Below are 5,693 nucleotides of genomic sequence, written 5' to 3' on the forward strand. Positions count from 1 at the left end.
GTAATTCAGCTTGCTGAACACAACCGCTCAGCTCTGAAGAGAAAAATCTGAGCCTGAATGAGTGGTTGCGAGCCAGCTCCTTTTATACCCGTATGTCCAGGGGAGTGGCATGCAAATTCCACTCGCCAGTTCCCATTGGCCTTTTTTCAAAATCAGAGGTGTTTGGGGCTCCCAAGAGTGACCCCTAGTGTCTCTACATCGACACAACGTTGAGTGAGTGACAGATAGGGGAATGCAATTTATGACATCATGAATCCATAATGCAGAATGCAATTGATTAGACCTTTAACCAATTATTTTCCCAATCTTCTTGGTTTATTATCATTTAATGGACACTTTATTAGATACATCTATTTAGTGTAACCACAAATACAAAAAATAAATAAATAATAAAACCATTTTTGCCTTCACAACAGGCAGAATTCTTTGCGGAATGGGCTGGAAAATTCCTTATTTTTGTCCATGCTGACTCACGTCATGCAGTTTCTGTAGACTTTTCGGCTGCACTAACACATATAAAACCATCATTTTGGTTTCCACGGATCTGAGGACTGTTCACAGATCTGAGCAGGGGCGTAGGAACAATCTGAACAATCTGGGGGACACATTCTAAATCCCATCAGCCTCTTTTCATAATATGAATGTTTTAAAGAATTTTTCAGAATACGTGATGTTTTTTTAGAATATGTTTTATGTTTTTTAAAGTATATGTGAGATAATTTTAAAGAAAGCATATTAGTTCTACTCAGCATATTAGTTCTACGGTCTGGTTTGGTTCAGCTACGAAATTGGACATCAGAAGACTACAAAGGACAGTTTGGACTGCTGAGAGGATTATTGGTTGCCCCCTGCCCTCCCTTCAAGAACTGTACACTTCCAGAGTGAGGAAAAGTGCTGGAAAGATCACTCTGGACCCCACTCACCCAGCCCACTATCTTTTTAAACTGTTGCCTTCTGGCAGGCACTACAGAGCACTGAGCACCAGAACTGTCAGGCTCAGGAACAGTTTTTTTCTCCTCTGGCTATCCATCTCATGAACAGTTAAAACTGCCCAATTGAGCAATAATTATGTGCAATACACAGCTTAGTCTATTTATATTTATCCAACATACCATACCTCTTCTGCCATACATTCCCTAGCATATATAACAGATTGTATTTGTATGTAGTCTTATTGTGTTGTATTTATAAAATATACTTATAATTTCTATTCACTTTTTATTTTTATTATATTTTTTTTAATTTTATTATTATTATCTCTGTCTTGTTGCTGTATTGTTTGTGCACTGGAAGCTTCTGTCACCAAGACAAATTCCTTGTATGTGTAAGCATACTTGGCAATAAAGCTAATTCTGATTCTGATTAACTGAACTTTCAAGAAATATCTGCCAAGATTCACAACTCTTTAAAAGTTACCAAAATGAAAATTATCTTCATTTGTTTAACAACATGAATTTACAATAGTCAAAGATGACTTCTCTTTGCTCACGTGTTGTCTAGATTGCTTATTGACAGCAGCTCACGTTAATGCCTGGCAGGCTGTTGAGCTCACTAAAATTAATCACGTTGTCTGCGTTCACCCGAAGTGATTTGCTCAATCAAAATGGGGACTGTGACATGTGACCGCTAGCCAATGGGATTATTGCTTTTGAGTTAGTTCCACCCACTGCCAAAGCAACCAGCTGGCAGAGGCTTTGGCTGGGTCTTAAATGCTTCATTTAAGCTTCACTTTTTCCCTTGCACTACAACTAAGCAAAATAGACGTATTGAAATGTAATTATTATTTCTCCGAAAGAGAGTGTGTGTGTTTGTGTGTGTGTGTGTGTGGGCGGGTTTGGGTGGTTTATGAGGAATTTTTTTTTGTGTTTTTTTTTTTTGTTTTTACAAACTGGTAATTACAAGGGTATTATGCTATAAATGTGGTTTATGAGGACATTTCTAGTGTCCCCATAATTAAAATCACTTAAAAACCATACTAAACAATGTTTTTTTTTTTTGTTTGTTTTTTTTTGTTTTTTTTTTGTGAGGGTTAGGTTTTGGGGTAGGGGATAGAATCTGTAGTTCGTACATTATAAAAATCATTATGTCAATGGAGAGTCCTCATAAGGATAACCGCACCAACATGTGTGTGTGTGGGGGCGGGGGGGGGGGGGGGTCAGTGGGGATCTGAGGGCTACTCCATGTCACTGGAGTCAAATTTGAAAATTGGTAGTTTGTCGCTATATGAGGATGTATATTATAAAAACAATGCTTAGGCAACCTGTGTCAACTCATTTGGATGATGGTCAGTTGGTATTAAGCTCCTGGTGGCTCTTCAGTTGTCCCTCATCTTTTAGTATCTGTTTGGGCCTATGAGCAGCAGCTGCACAGCATCAGTGGGAACGCATTAATTTAGACTTTGCTGCTCAGGGCTTTGAGTGCGTTTGTTTTTTGTTTTTGTTTTTTGTTTGTTTTTTTAACTCATAAAACTGTCTCTGAAAAAAAAAAAAAGTTATTTGCCAAAAACTCAGTAAAAGTGTTTTTATACTGAAAAAAAAAAAAAATTGTATTGCCATTTTTTGTAGACCGACCCATGATTAACATTCATCAGACATACAAACAACAAATATAGTGCTTTTAAACACACGCTTAATTGTAATAAACCGTGGTTAGTTGTCACATGGGAAAGTTGTCACAAGGGCTATATACAGTTACAGTAACTCTAAGGGTTTGAGTCAGAACTTTGCACAAATACTTGTTTTCTCCAGCAATGGTTTTGCATGTTGGTTTCAAACAGCTTCAAAACTGTCGTAAGTTGATTTTATGCACCAAACTAAAATTCCAATATTGTAATATTTTTGTTATAGTTCCTTAAATGTCAGCTACAGTACATAATGAAGTTAGATTTCACTGAAAGGTTGAACTGTGTTTGCAGGACAAGGTTATTTTTCCTAAATCTGTCTGGTTGAGGTTGATTGTAACGTGTTATAAATGGTGCAGTTTTATTTTTGTAAAAAAATAAAAAAAATGTAAGTCATACTTATCATACATTTTTGTTGTTGTTTACTAAAATACACTGCAGAAAATAATTTTCTTACTGAGCATTTTTGTCTTGTTTTCCAGTAAAAATATGAAAGCATTCTTAAAATAAAATACATTTATTTGAAAAGTAAAATGACATACTGAAAGATATCTTGTCTTGTTTCCAGACAAATCTAACCAAATTTATTAACATTTATGCTTAAAAAACAAGAAAAAGGGGTAAGGAAAAAAATTGATAAAAAAAACAAGTTTATTTCTCTCTCTCTCTCTCTCTCTCTCTCTCTCTCTCTCTCTCTCGTTTTAAGCATAAACCTCACTACATTCTGTTGGATTTCTCTGAAAAACAATACCTGATATTGTATGCAATCCAAACCTGCTACTCAAGTACTTATTTTTTTATTTTTTATTTTTAGGGAAGTTTAGATATTTTACTGGAAAATAAGACGAAAACACTCTTATGTTTTTGTTGTGTTTCCTTTGCATTTTTTGATGTTTCGTGAATAGTATTGAGCTTCATAATTATTTTACTGAAAAGCCATTAAATAGCTTATAAAAAGGTACAGGTAGGATATACAAAAAGGAGTACAATGGGCTAAAAGCACACCTTAAGGAAAATTTGCTTTTTTTCTAGTCACACACAGTGTATAAAGATTGAACTTTTTTTTATGAATATTGATGGAGCAACATAGTTTGTGTGAAAATAAAGAATAACTATATATAAAGGTTTTACCCCACAATTGGGGTATAGTTATATTGTGTAAATGTAGGGCAATATATGGTTTCTTTTCTTTTAATTTATTGGACAGTTATTAAATAAACTTTTGATTTAATCTCTTTGAACAAAGCTGAAAATGACTCAAATGACTCAAATTAAATATGATTACTTCAGAGATTCTCATTAGCTACATACATTTTAAACATTTTCAAAAATTTAAAATATTAGATCAAATTACCTCAAAATCAAACATTGGATATTGCACGCAATGATCTCATGGGACAGGAATATTTTGCAGTGTCCATACACTCTTAAAGATTTTCCAGTCAAAAAACAGTAAAGAACTGGCAGCAGGGTTGCCAGCATGTTACTGTAAAATTAACGGTGTCTTGCAGTTGCTGAAATTAACAGCTAGATACTGTTTTTACAGCTACAGTATACAGCTGTAATTTAGCAGCATATAGCTGTCAAGTTACGTACTATCTACTGTTGTTGAAATTAACAGCTAATTTCCCAGCATGCACTGCGGCAAAAAGAAATTACTTCGATTATTTTACTATTTACTGGTTTATTTTGATGTTGTTTTTGTTGTAGTCTAAGTTACTTGGATTTTAATGTTCAGCTCTTACTTATTTATGTAAATGTTTGTTAATTGTCACCACTGCTGCATTTTGTATGCGGAGAGTTGATATCTGTGTGTCTTGATAACAACTCAAGTTATTCTGAAAGTTCATCAAAAACATCAAACACTCAATTTGCTGATATAATTTTGCTAAATAATCTTTACTGTTTTTGCTTTTATGTTTTTATGTGTAATGCATCACTATTGCCACATATAGTGCCATTTGCAAGGTATGATCAGATATTCAGTCTGACCTTAGGTTTTGTCTTCCAAGTAGCACAGTGCAACAACTGGTCTTTTACTTAAACATAAATTGACTGGCTGGAAGAACATAATATAATAATAAAGAAGGTCCAAGGTGCCAGCTCAAGAGATCACTAATCACCATACTTGTGACTTCATTCAAAGCACAACTATTGATAACAAAACAACAACACTATTTATCAAGTCTGAATAAATAATTTTGTACGTGTTTTGTTTTTTTTGTTTTTTTGTTTTTTGTTTTTTTTTTTTGTAGCTCCAATGCATTTGCCAAAGCATACATACTTATTCAAGCGCAAAAGCTTATGGGTATTTCACCATTATAACCCACAATGCAGTGCTATACTGTTATTTTACTGTGTACATGTTGTTGTTGTTGTTTTGTTTTGTTTTTTCATAAAAAATACACTGTACAATCCTGGCAAAATTGTACATTTAATATGTACATTGCTTCTAAGGTTGATTTTTTTTTTTTTTTTGACTTCTCATTAGACAGACAAGTGAAGGCTGATGTGAGATGATAAAGAACAGAGGAGTTGGTCAGAAGCATCATGAACACTAACCATGTGCCACAAACTAACATGTTTATGGGGGGGGTGGGGTTGGGGGTTAAAATATAGGTTTCAAAATGTCACTATAGCTTTAATCATGATTTTAAATGTTCATTTTCCCATAATGCCTTGCACAGAACAGCTATTTACCGTAAAACTAGTCACTCCACAGTGATCCTGCTCTTGATCTCCCAGAATGCAACATTTTTAACAGCAAACTACTGTATTTAAGAATCACAGTAGATTGCTGTAGGAATTTGGCCTTAAATTTACAGCTATTTTTTTACAGTGTAGTAGCAAACAGGTGTTAAGGAAAGTGTTTTGATAGTTTTTGTTGCTGTTCAGTATTTTGGGTGAAAATATATATTGTTTTTTTTAAAAGTGCCTCTTACGAAATGGTGCCTTCGGCCCTTATATGTTCTGTAAGTATGCAGGAATTCAATAATTTCAAAAACAAACCTACCCTGAGCAATCTAGTCCTCTTGTGCGTAGCAATATAACAGAACACTCTTGTGGTCATATG

The sequence above is a fragment of the Myxocyprinus asiaticus genome, chromosome 8 (assembly GCF_019703515.2).
Source record: "Myxocyprinus asiaticus isolate MX2 ecotype Aquarium Trade chromosome 8, UBuf_Myxa_2, whole genome shotgun sequence".
NCBI lineage: Eukaryota > Metazoa > Chordata > Actinopteri > Cypriniformes > Catostomidae > Myxocyprinus > Myxocyprinus asiaticus.